This window comes from Protopterus annectens, chromosome 2.part0 (assembly GCF_019279795.1).
Source record: "Protopterus annectens isolate FY-2018-M chromosome 2.part0, PAN1.0, whole genome shotgun sequence".
Taxonomy (NCBI): domain Eukaryota; kingdom Metazoa; phylum Chordata; order Ceratodontiformes; family Protopteridae; genus Protopterus; species Protopterus annectens.
In genome coordinates, this window is record NC_056728.1 from 405,169,285 (window position 1) to 405,191,062 (window position 21,778).

Below are 21,778 nucleotides of genomic sequence, written 5' to 3' on the forward strand. Positions count from 1 at the left end.
TCGATTCATAGCTGCAGTAGCGAGATTTTTTTAGCAGAGTTATTTGATTTGGATGTGAGCAGTAGAGGTTTAGAGGTAGACTGTAGAGCTCTTGGTGGTATGTAAAACTGGATATTATACCGATATTATATATTGTGCTCATGTATAATGTTATACTAATGGAAAAAAAAAGGGTCGCCCGACTTTTTTAATTTAGTTAAACTATTAAAATTTAAATGTTATATGTTAAATGGTTAAAGTATAATAGATAAATAAAAAAAAAGCAATGCTGTCTCCTATTTTTTGTTTATTTTATATGCTAAATGTTAAACCAACATAGCTTAAACAGTGTTCAAAAAAAAAGAAACGGGAGAAGAAGATCTCCGTTAAGTTTTTTATATATTAAATGAGTTTAACATATTAACATTAAGAGACAAGTTTTAAAAAAGCAACGGAGATGTCCGCTTTTAAATTGGTTCTATCGCTTAAAAAACTATAGCAAAACTTATTAACTTAAAAAAAAAGAAAAAGAGAGAGATCTTTCTCCGCTTTTTTTTGCCCACAGCTCTCTGATGTACTGCATAAAGAAATAATACATCAGAACTGCCGATGGATGCCAGACATCCTGAGGGCAGAAGGGCAGTAAATATTAAATTATATATTTAGAAAAGTAATTGTTTCTTAATTGAAATAATGTCATAGAGTATATACATACATATTCGGTTGGTTGTATAATACGGCTGGCTTTAGTTATCCCACTTCCTTGGCCGGCCGGGCCCAAGTCAACTGCACACCCAGGCGGGGATTATTACCCATTATAATATTTGCTAGGGAAGTGCCATTGTCTGTGATGTACATGAGAAATGGGTGTTGTGGAGTTGGCAAAGTAGTTCTTATCCCTCCAGTTTCCTGAGAGTGAAGCAGTCGTGAATCCTGTAGTGTAGATTGTTCTAGCTTACCATTAGTGAAGCTTGCAGGTTGGTAAAAATTGGAGCAACATATAAAAGAGCTGGGAGGAGGTGTCATGATCTGATATGAATTTTTTTTTACTCTGTAAAGGGAACATTGCTTTTGATGAGTTTTCTTTATTGTGTGCTGGATGCAATAACTGAATTTCAAGTTGTCATATTTGTATACAATATTAGTTTAGTATGTGTAACCAGTTCAATATTGCTGGAATTTGCAGAGGTTATGAAGCAGTTTGGCTTCAGGAATGCAAGGTGATTTGGAGTGAAAAGTATTAGTTTAGTTTTGATGCCATTGACAAGGAACTCGGATTTAGTACAAAGATCCAGTCCAGCAATAAAAAGTATAAAAATTACACAAGGCTTTCAAGTAAAATGGTATTCCTCAGTATGAATACATAAAGTTCTAACATGCAGACTCTTAAATATACATTGCATTAATCAAACAATTACTTCATTAAATAAATATGCATATGTAGCCATAAAAGTTAAAAATATCAAATCTGCAACAATTTCAAGTTTAGTACAGGTCTGATACCATTTATGAATCAGGCCGAAGCACTGAGATCCATTTGCAATCAGCAGATTCAGTAACTGTAACAATATCAGCCTCTTGATGAAGTATTCAATCTTTGCATCACTCTAAAGCTGAAGGAATGTTTGGTACCCATACCAATAATATGTTTAACCACAGCAATGTTACTAATAATGTTGGTACTAGGAGCAATCAAAAGCTAAAATAGCATATTTCTGCTCATGTTTCTAATATAAAGTAGAAAACTAGTATCAATGTTTTTTTAAAACATATTATTAATATGAGTACTGAACATTCATTTAGCTTCAGAGTGTAGTAAAACTGAAATCATTGCAGATTTGTTATTTTTTAACTTCTAGACCTACACAATTATTTATCCTAGAGGGACACCTATTTATATTGGAAGAAAGGTGGAGAATTTGATTTTTCCATTTAACAGTTTGGGACCTGTTGTTAAGGTAACTATGGAACAGTTTAGGGATGTGTTATTTAGAGCTAGGACTGCTTGCATGATTGTCTAGACAGATGTTTCTGTTGTAAAGTGATGTCAAAGGCCCTTGATACATTGTGGAACAGAGCTGATACTAGTTCACCTTTATTTTGATGGGTGTTTACAGTATTTCTAAAGCTACATAGAGCAGCAGAGGTTTGGTGGTGAGGGCAGAAGCCATGTTATGTGGTGGAAAGGAGGGAGTTTTGGGGTATTATAGCTGAGGAGCTAACACTGGATGCACTTCTCAAGGACTCAGATAGAGGGCAGAGGATTGCGACTGGGCAGAAATTAGTTTGGTTGAAATGCCCCCTTTATGTAATGGTAGGATGTCTTCCACAGAAGAGGAACATATGACTCTAGGATAGAACAATTTATAAATATTGACACTGGGTGTGCTATAGCCTCATCTAACCATTTTTAAATATTCAGCTTGTATGCTGTCTGGTACAAGGGGAGTAACTTTCAGTTTAGGGAGGTGTGTTTTTATTGTGGAAGTGGAGACTAGTTGTAGAGAGAAAGTGTGTGCATGATTATTGATGTGGGGTGAAGATTATAGGAAGGAGGAAGGAGTTTGGAAGGAGTTGTTGAGAAGTATGGTGATAGATTCTATAAAGTGAGTATTGAAAAGATGGGCAATATTATTTTTATCAGCATGGGTGGCTGAGAATGGTATAGGTTGTGTAGTCTGGTCTGGTATCAGTAAGTGTCTATGGAGGTTGAGGTTATTGGAATTTTTTTTTAATTATTGTTTGGGAGGTTAACATAGAAGACTTTTTATGACTTTTTGATGGTGTATTTAGTGTAGTTTCTAAGGTGTATGTAAGCCTAGAGGCTTTGAAAAGTTTTATGTTGAGTCCAGCTTTCCAAGTCTTGTCTATTTGCTTCATTATTAGTGTTTAGCTTTTAGATAGCCACAGTTCATGGTTAGATGTAAGCCTTTTTTAAGTGGGGTAAACACATTCAGTATGTTTAGGGAAATGCTGTTGAATTCAAGCACAGCATCATCTAAAGGAAGGAGTTTTAAAATGCTCCAGTTAGATTGTTTAAGTTTTGGATATGCTTATTGCTGAAGACGTTTTTAAGGTTGTAGATTATGTTATACTAAGGTAGCATTTGGATATTTGAGTGTTTTCTGACCATGAAGGTTGGAAGGTGGTCACTTAATGTATTTTGGAGGTTGTCTGAGGAGGTTACAATGTTGGGGTGGATGTGAGTATCCAGTATTCGAGAGATTTTTGATTTTTTTTTTTTTTTTTTTTTTTTATGTATCAAGTGGGGGATGTTATATGTTGTGCAAGGCCATAAAGTTTGACGGCATTTGAAGGATTATTTGAGGCAATAGTGAGATAGTCAATTTTGGTAGATACCCAGAAGTCGTCTGTTGTTGCTATATCGTTTCCTGGGGGACTGTACATATCTTTTATACAGATTATTTTCTGCTGATTTGATTTGAGTTGGGAGATTAGTATTTCAGCATTACTGAAACTCTGATAGATTTTGTAGGGATAGGGAGAGCTGGAGGTTGTTTTTAAAGATGATTATTACTCCACCATCTCATTTATGTTTTCTATCTATTCTAGTAATATTATAGCCAGGAGGTAATATTTTGTCATCTTTTATATGTTGTTTTAGCCATGTCTCTCTAATAACCACTATGTCAGGTACAATATGAGTAAGCCAAGCGTGAAATTCTGACATTTTGTTACAGATATTTCTAAGATTTAGGTGTAAGCTCAGCAATGAGGAGGTGTGGGTGGGACGGGCATGGGGCTTTGCTGAACTAGGGATGGCATTTGGTACAATTGGAGGGCCAAGATTAAGATGAACATCACCACTTAGTTGTGTGTTTGGATAACAGTGATAATGGCTGTAAAGCCATTTTAATTTTATTTTGCTTCTGAGGCTAAATTTTGTTAGGGTAGGATTTGGTTGAATCAGCTTGGATTTGTGCAATAATTTGGGAATATTAGTGGTAAGACAAGTGGCTATGTTGGAGTGTTTGTGAATAATATTGTTTGGCATGCAGTCAGACTAAGGAGAAGAGAGGTATAGGAGGAATGAGTCAAGCATTTACTGACAAGATGTTAAGTAGGTGGCAAATGCTAATGGTAGAGGAAGGAATATTTGTAATCTCTGCATGATGAGGTGGAGTGATGCTGTCTGGAGAACATGTGGGTGAGATGGTAGGAGTTAGGAGATGTAGTACAGTGGCTGTTCCTACTATTTTGCTGAATGGTTTGAGAGATGATTGTGTGGGGGGGGGTTATGTAAGAGAGGATAGCGTGTCAGTGGAGATGGGTTGGAGAGGGGAGAGGAGTAGTGGAAGATTGTTTTGCTTCTGGCACAGATTGTTTGGAGACTGTGATAACTTGCATGTAGGGAAGAGATAGTACAGCTTAAATTTAGCAAAAGCTCCAGAGGTACTACAACTGCATTTCATTGGTTCCTTCTGGGAGGCATAAGATGTTCCCCTGTCTCCCATTGGTTCCTGTGGTTCCTGTCCTTTAGCTGTTCTGATCACATCAATGGCAGAAAATCCAAAGGATCCAAAATGAATCCTGCCTGGTTCTTGTTTGTGTTGGAATTATTAGTGGCCATAGCCCCCTGGTCTTAATTGGCTCTATACATGCTAGTTGAGTTATTCATGCTAATATTTGACTGTTGAAAGTTCCTCCTGCCCCAAACCTGGGATTCCAGTAGGTTCGGGTAGGCTGTCTTCTGTAAATAGTCATCCCTATTCCTCTCTAGTTTCTTAACTTTTGTGGCCATAATCTGCTGCAGATGTTGTTCAATGCTAGTAAAAATATGAGTGTGCTTAATTCTATATACTTCATAGTGTAACTCATGGGTAATCACATCATTGAGGGCATTCACCTCAGACATTAGTTTCTCAGTCAACCTCATGTTATGCTTCACTACTATTTTCATGTATTCACATACCTCTCTATCAAAGAGTGCTAACAGTTCTCTCTGAAGTACTGCGTTTATCTCCATACCTGTTGGATAATGCCACATTCTTAAACCTTTGGGGACACATTTCACTTAGGTGGATTCAAGGAAATATGAGTTTTCCAGTTGTACCTTCTTAAGTTTTAACAGTTTGTAATCAAGCTAGCTAAAACGTTAAGTAATACTGTCATCACACTGCGATGTAGTATTATAAAAGTTATATAACTATTCTGCAGCCATTCTTTCAAGTCCAGCACATCACCAACCCAGGGGCAATAACTCACCAGGTTGCAGTCATTAAATACCAGTGTAGGCTGTTGAGACAAATTGTTCATGTCAAAATCATTACTGACAGGTTGGGAATTAGTAGCAGCTGTACCTCCTCCCCGTGTAACCGAAAAATATTGTGGGGGTCATATCTTGTAGTCTCTGGGTCAACTCCTGGATAAGCAGTGTTAAGTTACCAACCACGCAATGCAAGTCACTGGTACCACAATCAGAAAACAATGGTGGTGATGTAGAGTGAACTTCCGAAGTCATGATGAGTCCAAACCAACAAACCAGCAAAAGCTCCAAAGGTACCACAAACTCGTTACAAGAAACACAAAAAAATGGCACTAAAAATCAGTAGTTTTATTATAAATACAATAACATAAGTGCTTTTGTTTTATTATAAATACAATAACAAAAGTGCTTTTGTCTTACACACTGGTAAAACTTCATCAGATAAAGTTCATTACAAAGGTAGCCACTTAGTTTAAAAATTATGTGAAACATCAAGAAGTTTTTAAAGAACCAGGCTCAGTTGACCCACCCCCTAAGATCCTAACATAAAATTAGCCTGTAAAGTATCACACTTCAAAGTATAAAACTAATAATTCATATAAAATTATATACATTAAATAATATGCTGTATATTCTTAAACCAATCAAAAGCTGCATCAGTGCATTGGAGAGTATTTATCTTTTCAAAGATTTCAGCTTTAGAAGTGGTACAATTGAAATATGCTCATTCAGCCCCTGCCAATTATAGGAATTCCAATATAACTGCCAAAATAGTTCTCTTTTTCCAAGCCTTAATGGTCATGGACCACCCCGAGCATTCTGCCTCACTCTTTCAATAACACTGAACTTAAAAGAATGTCCTGAGGTTTCTCAAATATGCTTAAAGAGTGCATTTGTATTTTTTTCTTTATGAATATTGTAAGTGTGTTCATATATACATTTGTGGAGCTTTCTCACAGTTTTTCCTATATAGAAACTTTTGTATAACTGGCACAAGGCAATGTACACAAGCCCAGAGCTGTCAGTATCAAATTTTCCTTTAACTTGAAAATGCTCCTGTGGACACTAAAACATTCCCCCTTAGGATAAAGTTGCAGTAGTTACACTAGTCCATACCATAAATTTCACATACCTTTTCATAGTTACTCTCCAGCATCCTGTTAAGATTAATTCCCTTTTTATAAAGAATTACTGATTACTCACCAGCCTTATCAAGAATGATTCTATCTTCTCTTAAAATGTTCCAATTTTTGTTCAGTATCCATCTAATAACATCACCTTCTAGATTAAAAGCAGTAATCATATAATTACCATAATGGTGCAAGTTACATTCACTCTGTATCAGACACTCATTTAGCTCATTATTAGTAATAGTGTCTATCTCATGTATCACATGATTTTTAAGCTCTTTAAGTGGCTACCTTTGTAATGAACTTTATCTAATGAAGTAACCAGTGTGTAAGACGAAAGTGCTTAGGTTATTTTATTTATAACATAACCGATTTTTAGTGGATAAACACTGGAATCGTTTTGCATTTTTTTGTGTTTCTTGTTAGAGTTTAAATTTGTATGATGTGGATGTGAGTGAGAATTGTGGGTAGGGTAAGGGAGCAGAGTGAGCCCGAGCATAACAAGGGTAAAAGGAGTTGGCATAACCAGACTCACACTGTACATTTGCCCAGAAAATTTTCTGCTCACTGCTTATATTGTACATAAAAGCAAGCCATCCTAGGAGAAGTAATAGAAGGAACCTATGATGCCTTGTGATATCAGAAGAGTGTAATGACAATCAATACTTTATAAGGATAGTGCTTAGTAATACAAATAGCAACAGTACTAGAAGAATTGCTGCTGGTGTTAACTATTGACAGCTCTGCTTGTCTTTTGAAATTAGTGCATACCTCTCAATCATACCAAAATCCTTGGTATTTACCAGTTTCAGGGCAAAATAATGGGGTGCCACAAATTTCTGAATGGCCCCTTCAGTTCCCTATTTTTTTTATTTTGATTTACAACGTTACATATCTAGTACAGCAAACAACAGAGTGGACTGCTAATGTGTGTGTTTTTTTCTAAACTGCACTATTTAATTTTTTCTGTGGCATGTACCTTTAATAATTGTAGTGTTTCTGTGAAGAAAGGAGTGTGATGCAGTTGTGGGAGGTCCTTGGGCTCATAGATTTATGCCCTCCATAATGCCATGTTGTTACTTGTTCTTTAAGGTCAGTTTTTTTCTCTTTCTTGTGCTCACTGTAACAGTAGCATGCTCTGTGATGCTTAGAATATCATAGTTTTAATTTTTAATAAAATATATATTAATGGAATGGGGGCTAAGCCACGGTAGTGCAGCGGTAGCATTGTTGCCTCACAGCAAGAGGTTCTCCTGTTTGATTCTTGGCTGGAGCACTTTCTATGTGGAGTCTGCATGTCCTCCCCACGGTTGAGTGGTGTTCGAAATACATGCATAGAATGGGCTTGCTTTCACTGAAGGTTGGGCATCAAGCTGGCACCTTGGCACTGTAAAAATCTACTGCCATTCATTAGCGGACTGGAGTTCTGCTGTGGTGACCCCTAACCATGAAAAGCCGAAAGAAGAACAACATATATTAATGGAATGAGTGGCACGCTTTTCTTTATTTTGGGGGGGGGGGTTACAGTTACATTACTTAGGACACCAGTAAATATTTCCATACCAGATTGGACTAGGCCTGGGTTAACAACGACCACCACCAGTACTGTTAGCCAACAGGATGCTGACGGAAATTGGGCTACTGTTGGCCAAAGGAGGAAAAGAGGTGGAAGGCATGGCGAACGCAGGAAGAGAGGAGAAAGGCTAGGACTGTGGTAGTGAGGGTCGGAACTTTGAATGTTGGCAGTAAGACTGGTATAGGGAGAGAGCTAGCTGATATGATGGACAGAAGGAAGGTTGGTATATTGTGTGTGCAAGAGACCAGATGGAAGAGGAGTAAGGCTAGGTGTATCGGAGGCGAGTTCAAATTGTTTCATCATGGTGTGGATGGAAGAAGAAATGGCGTAGGAGTTATCCTGAAGGAACAGTATGCTAAGAGTGTTTTGAAGGTGAAAAGAGTTGGATACAGTGATGTTTATGAAGCTGGAAAGTGATGGTGTAATGATGAATGTTGTTAGTGCATATGCTCCACAAGTTGGGTGTGCGATGGATGAGAAAGAAAAATTTTGGAGTGAGTTGGTTGAAGTGGTGATGACTGTACCCAAGGGTGAAAGAGTGGTGATTGGAGCAGATTTCAATGGGCATGTTGGTGAAGGGAACAGAGGGGATGAGGAAGTGACGGGTAGGTATGGTGTTAAACAAAGGAATGTAGAAGGTCAGATGGTAGTGGATTTTGCAAAAAGAATGAACATGGCTGTGGTGAATACGTATTTTAACAAGAGGGAGGAGCATAGGGTGACATACAAGAGTGGAGGAAGATGCACACTGGTGCATTATATCTTATGTAGGAGGGCCAGTTTGAAGGAGATTGGAGACTGTAAAGATGTGACCGGGGAAAGTGTAGTTAGGCAGCATAGGATGGTGGTTTGTAGGATGACGTTGGTGATCAAGAAAAGGAGGAGGAGTGTGAGGCAGCACCAAGGATCAAATGGTGGAAACTGAAAAAGGGTAATTGTGAGGTGGAGTTCAGGGATGAGTTAAGACAGGCACTGGGTGGCAGTGAAGAGTTACCAAATAACTGGGTAACTACAGCAGAGCTAGTAAGGGAGCCAACTAGAAAGGTGCTTGGTATGACATCTGGACAGAGGAAGGATGACAAGGAGACATGGTGGTGGAATGAGGAAGTACAGGAGAGTATACAGAGAAAGAGGCTGGCAAAGAAGAAGTGCAATTGTCAGAGAGATGAAGAAAGTAGACAGGAGTATAAGGAGATGAAGTGCACGGCAAACAGAGAGGTGGCAAAGGCTAAGGATAAGGCATATGAAGAGTTGTATGAAAGGTTGGACACTAAGGAGGGAGAAAAGGACCTGTACCGATTGGCTAGACAGAGAGACCGAGCTAGGAAAGATGTGCAGCAGGTAAAGGTGATAAAGGATTATGAGAGAAACATACTGACAAGCGAGGAGAGTGTGTTGAGGAGATGGAAAGAGAACTTTGAGGGGTCGATGAATGAAGAGAGAGAGGGAGAGAAGGTTGGATGATGTGGGGATAGTGAATCATGAAGCACAATGGATTAGCAAGGATGAAGTAAGGATAGCTGTGAAGAGGATGGAGAATGGAAAGGCTGTTGGTCCAGATGACATACCTGTGGAAGCATAGAGGTGTTAAGGTGAAATGGCAGTGGAGTTTTTAACCAGATTGTTTAATGAAATCTTGGAAAGTGAGAGGATGCCTGAGGAATGGAGAAAAAGTGTTTTGGTACTGATTTTTAAGAATAAGGGTGATGTTCAGAGCTGTAGTAACTACAGAGGGATTAAATTGATCAGTCACAGCATGAAGTTATGGGAAAGAGTAGTGGAAGCTAGGTTAAGAAGGGATGTGATGATTAGTGATCAGCAGTATGGTTTCATGCCAGGAAAGAGAACTACAGATGCGATGTTTGCTCTGAGAGTGTTGATGGAGAAGTACAGAGAAGGTCAGAAGGAGTTGCATTGTGTTTTTGTAGACTTAGAGAAAGCATATGACAGGGTGCCTAGAGAGGAGTTGTGGTATTGTATGAGGAAGTCGGGAGTGTCAGAGAAGTATGTAAGAGTGATACAGGATATGTACGAGGGTAGTGTGACAGCAGTGAGGTCTGTGGTTGGAGTGATGGATGCGTTTAAGGTGGAGGTGGGGTTACATCAAGGATCAGCTCTGAGCCCTTTCTTATTTGCAATGGTGATGGACAGGTTGACAGACGAGATCAGACAGGAGTCCCTGTGGACTATGATGTTTGCAGATGACATTGTGATCTATAGTGAGAGTAGGGAACAGGTGGAGGAGACCCTGGAGAGATGGAGATATGCTCTAAGGAGAAGAGGAATGAAGGTCAGCAGGACTAAGACAGAATATATGTGTGTGAATGAGAGGGAGGATAGAGGAATGGTGAGGATGCAAGGAGCAGAGGTGGCGAAAGTGGATGAGTTTAAATACTTGGGATCAATAGTTCAGATTAACGCTGAGTGTGGAAGAGAGGTAAAGAAGAGAGCACAGGCAGGATGGAGTGGGTGGAGAAGAGTGTCCGGAGTGATTTGTGACAGACAAGTACCAGTAAGAGTGAAAGGGAAGGTCTACAAGTGGGTAGTGAGATCAGCTATGTTATATGGGTTGGAGACAGTGCCATTGACAAAAAGGCAGGAGCTTGAGCTGGATGTGGCAGAGTTAAAGATGTTAAGATCTGCACTGGGTGTGATGAGGGTGGACAGGATTAGGAATAAATATATTAGAGGGTCAGCCCAGGTTGGAAGGTTTGGAGACAAAGCCAGAGAGGGAAGATTACATTGGTTTGGACATGTGCTGAGGAGGGATGCTGAGTATATTGGGAAAAAGATGCTAAGGATGAAGCTACCAGGTAACAGGAAAAGAGTAAGGCCTAAGATAAGGTTTATGGATGTGGTGAGAGAGGACATGCAGGTAGTTGGTGTCACACAGCAAGATGTAGAGGACAGGAAGAAATGGAAACAGATGATCCACTGTGGCAACCCCTAATGGGAACAGCCAAAAGAAGATGATGATGATGATGATGACTTAGCACATTAGAATGTTATACTTGAAGCTTGACTTAACTAGAGCTTTGTGTTGCATGTCTGTATTTTGGGTAGTTGTATGACAGTACATGATCTTTGTAGCACTGAGGATGCAGCTAAGTTTTCTTAATTCCGTGTTACGTAATATTAAATTTGTCAGTGTGTATGTGTGTGCTTGTGCTCACACACACATGTCTGTACTGTATGTATGTAAGTATATACATATATTATATGCACATTTATGTATTATACATTACATGATTGTTCCATAAATCCACGGATTATTAGGTGTATGTTCCGCTTATCTAAATCAGTTATAGTCAGGAGCAAGTACTAAAACTTGGAGTCAAAAGTTAAACTGCTCATTTTCTAACCAGTGGAAAGTGAACTTTTTCTTCTATCAGTAGGAAGTAGTTCATAAAAATGAATTTATTTCAATTCCAAAACCTTTCCATAGTTAAATGATACAAACTAAAGGAGTGAGCAATGTCAGAACAGATGTAGCAATCTTTAATATTCAAAAACTGTATCTTTATTTTTATGGGGACTATCGTACATTTATCAACTGCTAAGGGGTCAACATGTGAAAGATGTATCCTTGTTTTCAGATACCAGGTGGGTTGATAGGCAGTAAAAACAGTTTATACGTACAAAACACAATTTTCTGGCTACAGACTTGCATGGGGCTGGTTGATAGTAATGTAGTACTGTACAGTTACAGTCTTGTTTTCCTGAAAAAAAACAATGCCACTGTGTAAAGTAAGCAATGAAAATCAGCCCTTTTACATGTTTTATTGTCATACTGTATTGTAATATCAATGAAATACTATAAAAGTAAGTGAATGTATGCCAGCAAACCATTTTATTACATTTGCTTTTTTTAACCGTGCGATGCTGAGGAGAAGTTCATATTATAGCAATAACCCACGCCTGGGTGGGGGTAATGCTAAATTTACCCACGGTTGGCGTGGTTTAGTCCCAAGGGCGAAGCCCGAGGGACCAAACAAAGCCAACCCGGTATTTAGCATTACCCACACCTGGGCGGTTTATTATACCATGACATTATTTAAGAAAAGAAACTATTACTTTTCTTAAATAATGGCATAGTATAATGCCTGTTTGCTGCCCTTCCGCAGATGTCTGGCATCCGGCAGTTCTGATGTACTGCGCGCCTGCGCAGTACATCAGAGTTGTGGGCAAGCAACGGAGAAAGCAAGATCTCCGTTGCTTTTTTGAGTGTTCGCTATGTTAAACTCATTTAACATAGCGAGACAGTTAAAATAAGCAACGGAGATGTCCGTTGCTTATTTTAAACTGTCTCGCATGTTAAACTCATTTAACATAGCGAAACTAAACAGCAACGGAGATCTTGCTTTCTCTGTTGCTTTTTTTAGCTATGTTAAATGGGTTTAACATAGCGAGACAGCTTAAAATAAGCAACGGAGATGTCCGTTGCTTATTTTAAAGATGTCTCGCTATGTTAAACCCATTTAACATAGTGAGACAGTGTTTTAAAAAACCGAGTTATACTAATGGAAAAAGTCCGGCGACCAGACCTTTTCCATTAGTATAACTCGATGAACGAACGCTGGCCAATCAGCGTGCACGTTTTGGGGGGGTCATGGTATAATATAGTTTTGTGCATAGCTGTCAAGGAATCAGCGACAAATCCAGAGATAATCAGGGGCACTTTTAAAATAGTAGGACTATTAATTTAAGTCATTGACAGTGTGTGAATTAATATGTTTTTTTGAAGTAAAAGGAGTTTAACTGTAATTATTGTCATTAAGTGTGATGTTTGGAGAAAGCATGGTGAATTACAAGTTTTAGAAGGTATTAAGTTAGACAAAACGTATTAACGCAACCAGGAGGCAATGCCGATGTGTACAGTAATCAATGAAAACCAGCCCTTGTACATGTTCCATTTGTGTCATACTGTATTGCAATATCAGTGAAATACTATAAATGTAAGTGAATATATGCCAGAAGACCATTTTATTAAATTAATTTTTGAATTTTGACCGATTTGGCTCCTGGTTGCGTTAATACGTAAGTTCCAGTTTGATTACCGATTTTGCTGCACCACAGTGATTCTTAAAATAATAATTTGTTGAAACATATAGCGCATACTTAAAATACAAAGCAAGTTCTATCTTCCTAATTAAAAAAAAAAAACTGTTAAAAAAGAAATTCAATAAAACGAAACTTCATGTGCTTTGTTTTCTGCTTTAGTATCATGAGTGAGAGGTCTAGTAGTAAACAAGACAGCCCTATACACCAAAAACTTACTTTACTTCATCACTAAAAAAGGTCACTGTGTAACAATTCCAAATGTTTTTCATAGTATCATATATTTCTTTCAATGTTTTTTTCTCTTAAAATATATTTGAGCATCTGCATAATTCATGTTCTTCTGCACAGTAAGGCAGTAAACAAATGTGCAGATTAAGACTGTTGTGCAAAAACAACCAGGTGTTACTCCAATTGCAATAAAGCAGATGATATGTTACTTCAGAAAATGTGTACTAACTTATATCCTTTTATTTTGTGAGTGACTAAAGTAAATAGCAATATTAGTTTAAAAAGTGTCTCTGTTTACTCATGATTATGGATTTTCCCTCAGTCTATTGAGATATACTTGGATGCTCAATCACATTTGTTGTTGTTTTTTCTGTAGAATAGTGCTTGTGCTGTACACATCAGCCTTTATAAACCTGCAAGTCCCCCCCCAAAAAAGGTTTTTGTTTTGTATTGGAGGGGGTGGACCTCTTCTAAAGCTCTAAACTTCTACTGCATTAATGAGTTCTATTCCCCTATATGTAGTTTTCAGCACATGTATGAACTGCTGTATGTTGGAGTAATTGTTCAGAACGATTGTACTTCTGTGAGGCATAAAATATTCATACAACTAGAAGTGCAAGACTGGGACTCTGTGTTATGAACTTGAATGGGTGAGACCACTAAAGAGTGAATGAGCGATGTAAATTATTAAAAAAACAGGCACAGTGATTTGAGCAGTTTATTTTAGAAGCTGCAGGTGGCGGTGTGCAGACTAACCCATTCTTGAGCTAAAATGAAACTTCTCGTCTATCATAGTAGGCTGGAAAAATGAAAAGGATTTTTTTCTTAATTAAGGAGCATATATAAGCCATTAAGGCAAAGGACAGTTATAACACATTCTGTAAGCATTATATCACTCATGGCTCCCTTAGTGTGTGTGTGTGTGTGTGTGTGTATGTATGTATGTATGTATATATATATATAGGTTCACTTTATAACATCAAAATACTGAAATGTCGAATTTCAGTATCTCGAAGCTATAAAATCGAATGTTTTATATAGCGAACGTTCATAATCGCGAATTTCACATATGTCGAATATATGTCGAATTTGCAGTTATGAAGTTGCGCTACGTAATGTCCGGGTTTGTGTTTTGGTTGTGCACGGTGCCGTGTGTGGATGTAGGTGTTATGTCAGGTAAGTGAGTGTTTTGTAAGGGTTTTGAGTGGGAGTTAGAGTGTGTGTGAGGGATTGGAGAATGTGCATGTCAGTGAGCTTTTGTGTTGTGTTTGTGCGATCTCGGAGTTAGTTTGTATAAGTAGGGGGGGTGTGGGGGGGCGCAGCCACACCATCACACTGCAAATACATCACCTGTTCAAAGAGAAAAATATTATTTTCTAAGACAACTTCTGAGAGCAGGCAGATTAAATATATTTGTCTTTCATCATGCTCACTGTGCTTAGTTAAATATTGTTTGATTGAAATGATGCCTAAATCATTTGGAATAACAGTAAACAAGGACAGTACATCTAAAGTCACAAAAAATGCATCATAATCTAGGTGTGACATGCTAACAAAGCTGTAAAGTTTTAATAAAAATTGTTTTGTATCTCTTAAAACAATAGAGTTAAACTCTAAAATTGGTCGAAGCAATTTTTTTACATAGATGGAGAAGGGTTCAGGGCGGCCACAGTGGTGCAGCAGTTAGCATTGCTGCCTCACAGCAAGAGGTTCACTGGTTCGATCCTCAGCTGGGGTGCCTTCTGCATGTCCTCTCTGTGGTCGTGTGGGTTTCCTCTGGGTGCTCCGGTTTCCTCTCACATCCCAAAGACATGCTGTAGGTGGATTGGACACTCTAAATTGGTCCTAGGTGTGAGTGCTTGTGTGTGTGTGTGTGTGTGTGTGTGTGTGTGTGTGTGTGTGTGTGTGTGTGTGTGTGTGTGTGTGTGTTTGTGTGTGTGCCTTCTGTGGAAGGTCGGGTGCCGGGCTGGCAACTTGACACCGTAAAACTCCACTGCCAATTATGAGCAGACAGGTGATCCGCTGTGACAACCCCTAACTGGGAAAAGCCGAAAGAAGAAGAAGAAGTAGAAGATGGAGAAGGGTTCAGTGCACCAACCCCCACCTGAGGCAATTGGTCTCACTGGGGGATTTGCCCCATTTTTATGGATCTTAGGGAGGCATTGTATGTCTGGTATCATAGGATATTCTACTTCCAAAAACTTATATAACTCATGAGTTATAATGTGGCTCTTAACCATGTCAATTAACATTCCATGAATTCTTTGCTTAAGCGTATTAACCTCTTCATAGCTAATAATTCTATAATATCTATTATTACTAAGCATATGATTCATGGAATGTCGATACCCTTCTCCATCCATGACCACCACTGGCCCGCCTTTATCTGCGGGTCTAATAACAATAGTTTTATCACACTGTAACCTTTTCAGGGCATTACGCTCATTTATCGTTAAATTGCATTTAGTCTTAACAGCTCTTTTTTTAACATCACTGTCACTAAAATTTCTATACACATCATCTTCTACTAATTTATAAAAAGCTTCTACAAGCTGGTGGTTAATTGGTGTATATAAACTTGATTACTTAAAATTAGTCACATAATTACTGCTGTTACCCCCATGTTCAAGTCTCAAACTAACGTTCCTACTGAACATTTTAATATCTACTAGGACATCCGTTAAGTTATTACACTTGAAATAAAATTAAGTCCTTTGTTCAAGACATTCAACTCATCATTGTCTAAAGTACATTTGGAAATATTCCAAATTAGGCTGTCCCGATCTGATTCCGCATCATTTTGAGTGTCTGACTGGATTGCCTTTCCACCGAGTATTTGCGCTTTTGTCTGCCTCGGCTGATAGAACCTGTTCTCCTCATTCCCCTCTCCACAGAGATGGGTAAAGGGAGTTGATGAAAACCCATAGCTGTAGCATTATCATTTCCTGTGGATGTATTGGTTGTTTCAATATGTATTGTTTTTGGTTGTACATCAACTTTAGATAGTGTCCCAATACCAGCTGATAGATCATTCAAGGCATTCAAATTATTATGTAAAACCACTTGCATCTGTGTACCTGTGGAGCCCATAGTCCCTGTATCTATGAGCGTTTTGTTGTTGCAAAGTAGAAATTTCTGTCACTCTATTAGCATTAGCCAAAGTGCTCATTTCAGGGCTTTCATTCCTTTAAGATTGTACCAAAGTGTCCACAACAGTCTCTTGACTATTATGATTATTAGATGCATTGGCTCTTGGCCATATAAACACATGGCCTTGCTGAAAGTCTCTTGTATCCCTATCAATTTTACTTTTCTTCTGTTGAAGTAACCTTCTTTCATATACTAAAATGCCATCTAATACTCCATCTAATACACAGTCAATAACAGAGTGAGTACAGTGGTTATAATGCACTTGCTGCTGCTTTATTATCGAGAGTCTGAATGACTCTTCCTCTGGCTTAAAATACTCTATTAGTAATGATAGGTATTTCGTGCTTACCTCCAAATTAAGTTGTTGCCATTTAACAAGTCTGTCTGGATACTGTGCGCCATATGTTGGCATTTTCAAAACACGTAAGCCTCTGGGTATGGTCTTCCTTACTAGGCATACCTCAAAGTGTTGTCTCTGTGTGGTTAATCGCTTCAATTTTATACAGTCACTCTCAAGTTTGTCAGTGGCAGTTTTTATGAATTCAGATTCTTCAGCGTTCATGGAGGCCGCCATCTCTCCGGAACCAACCTCATAGAGGAGGAGGAGATTACTGTTGCTCATCATACAGGCTTGAAACTGGCCCAATAGGCTTTCACCGCTTGTACTAGACCCGGCCGGTCTGTAATCCAGTTCGATGTTACCAAGAGAACTTTCTGCCATGTCCCCACAGAATGCAATGAATGTAATTAGTAACAAAACAAGATAAGCAGCACTCCACAGCATAAATGCCTCACTACTTCATAACGTAAAATAGCATAAACCACACCAAATTAAGCAGCAGAGGCAACCATGTACAAACATATATGCCAGTACTCACTCTGAATAAATAAAAAAGTCTTATTTATTGTGTACATTCGGTAAGTGCTTTTACTGTTCACTTCATCAGACCATTAAAAGCCACCAAAACTTAAACACTCATATTTATAAAACCTGTAAACCAATAAAATTAATTGGTCACTCAATCAATTCAAGCCTTAAAGTTATACTGTTCATATATACGGCAAAGTCAATAAACAATACAATGAAAACATAAAAAAAAATATCAAAAAAGCATCTATAATTAAGACAGAACTAGATACATGAGTGCCTCTTTTGCTTAATTTGGTGTGGTTTATGCTGTTTTACATTACAGAGTAGTGAGGCATTTATCCTGTGGAGTGTTGCTTATCTTGTTTTGTTACTAATTACATTTGTTGCATTCTGTGGGGGCATGAATAACATGAATAATTATTTACGATTCACCATGACTTCTTCCCAAAACAGAATTGATTATCTTGATGTATATGTAGAAAGATTAGGAAGTGGTCTTATTAATACTGGGGTTTTTAGGAAAAAATGTCACAGGAAGACTCTGCTTCAGAGACGAAGCATGCATCCCCATTACATCTTTAAGAACATTGTTAAAGGGCAAGGAATGTGAGTATCTCACTTAAATGCATCAGAACCAGGGTATGAAAGTGAATTAACAGACCTAAAAGAAAGGTTTATGAAGAGAGGCTCTAACAATGAGGAAGTTTGTAAAGGGTTATGTGGCCTAGATTTACTGTGACAGAGGAGAGCTAAGTTCTACTTTTCTCATCCCTCTGGAAATAATGCAAGTGACTCTACTGTTTCTTCATTTTCTGAGACTAAGATACCGATGTACTTTACCACAGACAATAAGGTGGTATTTGACATCATTAATAAATATTGGGGGGTACTTATCTCTAACCCAGATATCAAAGAGATCGTGGATGAAAGACCAACGTTTAGGTTTAAGAATAAACCTAACCTGAAAAGAATTTTATATCAACCCACTGATAGACATGGTTTTGAGGAAGAACATGCTTTAGGTACTCACCCATGTGGACAATGTAACTTTTGTGGATACATTGATTCTAGTGTCAGGTTTATTCACCCCGATATAGGGCAAGAATTTAAGTTTGCTATCACAGCCGATTGTAAAACATCACATGTTGTGTATCTGGCTGTCTGTGACTCCTGTAGATCATTTTATGTAGGTAAAACAAACAGGGAGTTTAGAAATAGAATAAGGGAACATCTTTATGCAATAAGAATACAGTCACTCACCAATGCATTAGGGAAACATGTTTCCATTATGGGGGATGAACATCATTTTAAGTTCATGGTTATATATGTTATACAGCCTATTGCCCATAAAGGTGATATAAGGAATGGTACTGAAAAAAGATAAATTAACTGGATTTTAAGGATGAGAGCCTATCAAGGTAGTGGCCTTCATGAAAGAGCTTCATTGAGACCTGTTTTGAAATCTAGGAGGCTGGTTATTAGTAGACCAGCCAGATAGGCATCTTTGAATTCATATATATTTTACACTCTTTAGTTCTTGTAGCTAGATTAGTGTTGCCTCTTTTCCTCATGCATGTTAGTTATTATATAAATATACATCGTTACACTGACATGACTCGTGCAATCATGTCCCTCAGGTGCCTGTGTCCCAGATAGAACAGTGGCATATGTTTTTTATACTGTTTTTTAATATATGTTGGAAATTGTATCATTTGATCATGTACTATTGGACCCCTGAGACTCATTAGATCTTTTAGAGGTATGTGTTTCATGATTTATATCTAGTCCTGTCTTAATTATAGATAGATGCTTTTTTGATGTTTTTTTGATCTTTTCATTGTATTGTTTATTGACATTGCCGTATATATGAACAGTATAACTTTAAGGCTTGACTTGATTGATTGACAAATTAAATTTATTGGTTTACAGGTTTTATAAATATGAGTGTTTAAGTTTTGGTGGGTTTTAATGGTCTGATGAAGTGAACAGTGAAAGCGCTTACAGAGTGTACACAATAAATAAGACTTTTTATTTATTCAGAGTGAGTACTGACGTATATGTTTGTACATGGTTGCCTCTGCTGCTTAATTTGGTGTAGTTTATTCTAATAAGTTATAAACATTCTAAGGGGATCCATTATCTGTCTGCCTGGGATGACATGATCGACAGACCACGATGCTTTGCCAGAGATGGCCTGCATCTGTCACCCTTGGGATTCCAGATACTGGCTAAGGCTTTTGTACCCCTATATTAGTTGTGGTAATGAGGTTGAGGTCTCTGGAACGTGTGCTGTGGAGGGATTGGGATTTCTTTAGATGTAGCATTTCTAACAGATATATATATATATATATATATATATATATATATATATATATATATATATATATTTTTTTAATTTTGTGTACTTAAACATACTAAAAAAATTACAGAGGTGGTCATTTGGAAAATTATTAATTAATTCAAGAGGTTAAATGGCAATTTAAGCTGGAAGCAAATCGGCATTCACTTCTTAACAACAGCATTGATATCAATTGTATTTTAAAAGGTAAACATATTTAAAGGATTCTAATTACTTTTGTATTTCAGGCATTTAATTTATTCTTGATATTTGTTTTAAAACTGATATTTACACGTTTTTAGTTATAAACTTCTAATAAGTTATGAACATTTTAAGGGGATCCAGTATCTGCCTGCCTGGGATGACATGATTGACAGACCATGATGCTTTGCTCGAGATGGCTTGCATCTGTCACCCTTGGGATTCTGGATAATGGCTAAGGCTCTTGCCACCCCTATAGTGCCTTTTTTAGGCAAGGTTCAAATGACAAATTCACCACTGTAATAAGTACAAGCAAGCAAAATCTGAGGGTAATGCTACTCAATGCTAGAAGTCTAAACGTCAAAATGCATTCACTCGAGGCACTCCTTAAAATGGAGAACATCGACATCTGTGCAGTGACAGAGACTTGGTTCAAGGCTCCAGAGAGCACCCCTGCATTACCAGGCTATAATTCGTGCCACACCTTTCTGCCACCTAACCTGGACCGAAACACTAAAGGTGGAGGCGTGTCCATATTCATTAAGGATATCCACACCTCCAGGCTAGTTGCTCAGCATAATGCATCCGAGATTATCCAAGTGCAACAAACTCTGGGCAAGACTGCAATCCAAATTGTAACTTGCTACAGATCCCCCACCATGCCCCAGGATTCCCACTCCTCATTTCTTAATGCACTGGAAAATATTAGGGTTCAACCAAACACCCTAATAATGGGCGATTTCAACTACCTCACCATTAACTGGGAAAACTTCTCATGTACCAACTATTTTGATCAACATTTTTTGGAATTCATAAATTCCAATGCCTTGGATCAACTTATCCACACTCCCATCAGGGGCAGCAATATCCTAGACCTGGTCATTACCAACATGGCGATCGGCGTTCCACACCAGAGGTCAATTCTTCGTTGGTCAGATCCGACCACAAGCTAATCAGCCTAGACATCCACATCCCACCCCACCCCCCATTAGGGAAACCACCGTAAAAATTTCTTCAAAGCCAACTTCACGCTTCTTAAGGCAGAAGTGGCAAACTTCACAAAACCCATGCAGATGGACAATAGAGGTATGACTGCTGAATCCCACACAAATGCACTTTATAAACACTTACATGAGTGCATGGATTGTGCTATCCCTAACAGAACCAAGATGCTATCCTCCAAAAAAAGGAAGCCGATCTGGAGGTTCCCTGCAATAAATAAACTCTACAACAAAAGAAAGAAACTGTTGCATATAAGAATAAAATCCCATGACTGGAAGAACTCCCTGGTCAGCCTCAGTAAGAAGCTGAGATCCCTCATAAAATCCTCCAAAGCTAGTTATGAAAAGAAAATCGCCACTGATTCTAAAGACAACCACAAAGCATTCTATAGCTATGTCAAGAATATCAATGGCAACACTCAGATCTGCTCTGAATTACAGTACAATGGCACTAAATATACAGAACCAACTGATATTGCCACCATCCTGGCAGATAAGTTCAGTGCTAACTCTACCCCCCACCCCCTAAAGGGCCTATCTATATACTAGAAGAATGCAAAGTTCCTGTAATCATGGCTGCACAGGTAAAAGCCACACTCTCCAAAGCTCTCCAAAGCCAAGAACACGGCATCCATGGGACCTGACAACATCCCAGGCTGCGTTCTACATGAACTACAGAATGAACTGGCACCCCACCTAAGCACCATGTTCAATCATAGCCTCACCTCAGGCTTTGTGCCCACTGAATGGCGCACAGAGACGGTTATCCCACTCCACAAAGGGGGAGCCACCACAGACCCCGGGAACTATCGCCTCATTAGCCTAATGAGCCTGGTCTGCAAGGTCATGGAACATATCATCATGGAACTTATAAACAAAGACATTGGTAATCTCCAAACACTGGACCCCACCCAGTTCAGGTTTGTAAAAAGGCAGATCATGTCTCCTAAATCTGATTGACTTCTTTGAAGCAGTCACCAAAGCCGTAGATGACGGTAAGGTGGTTCACACAGCCT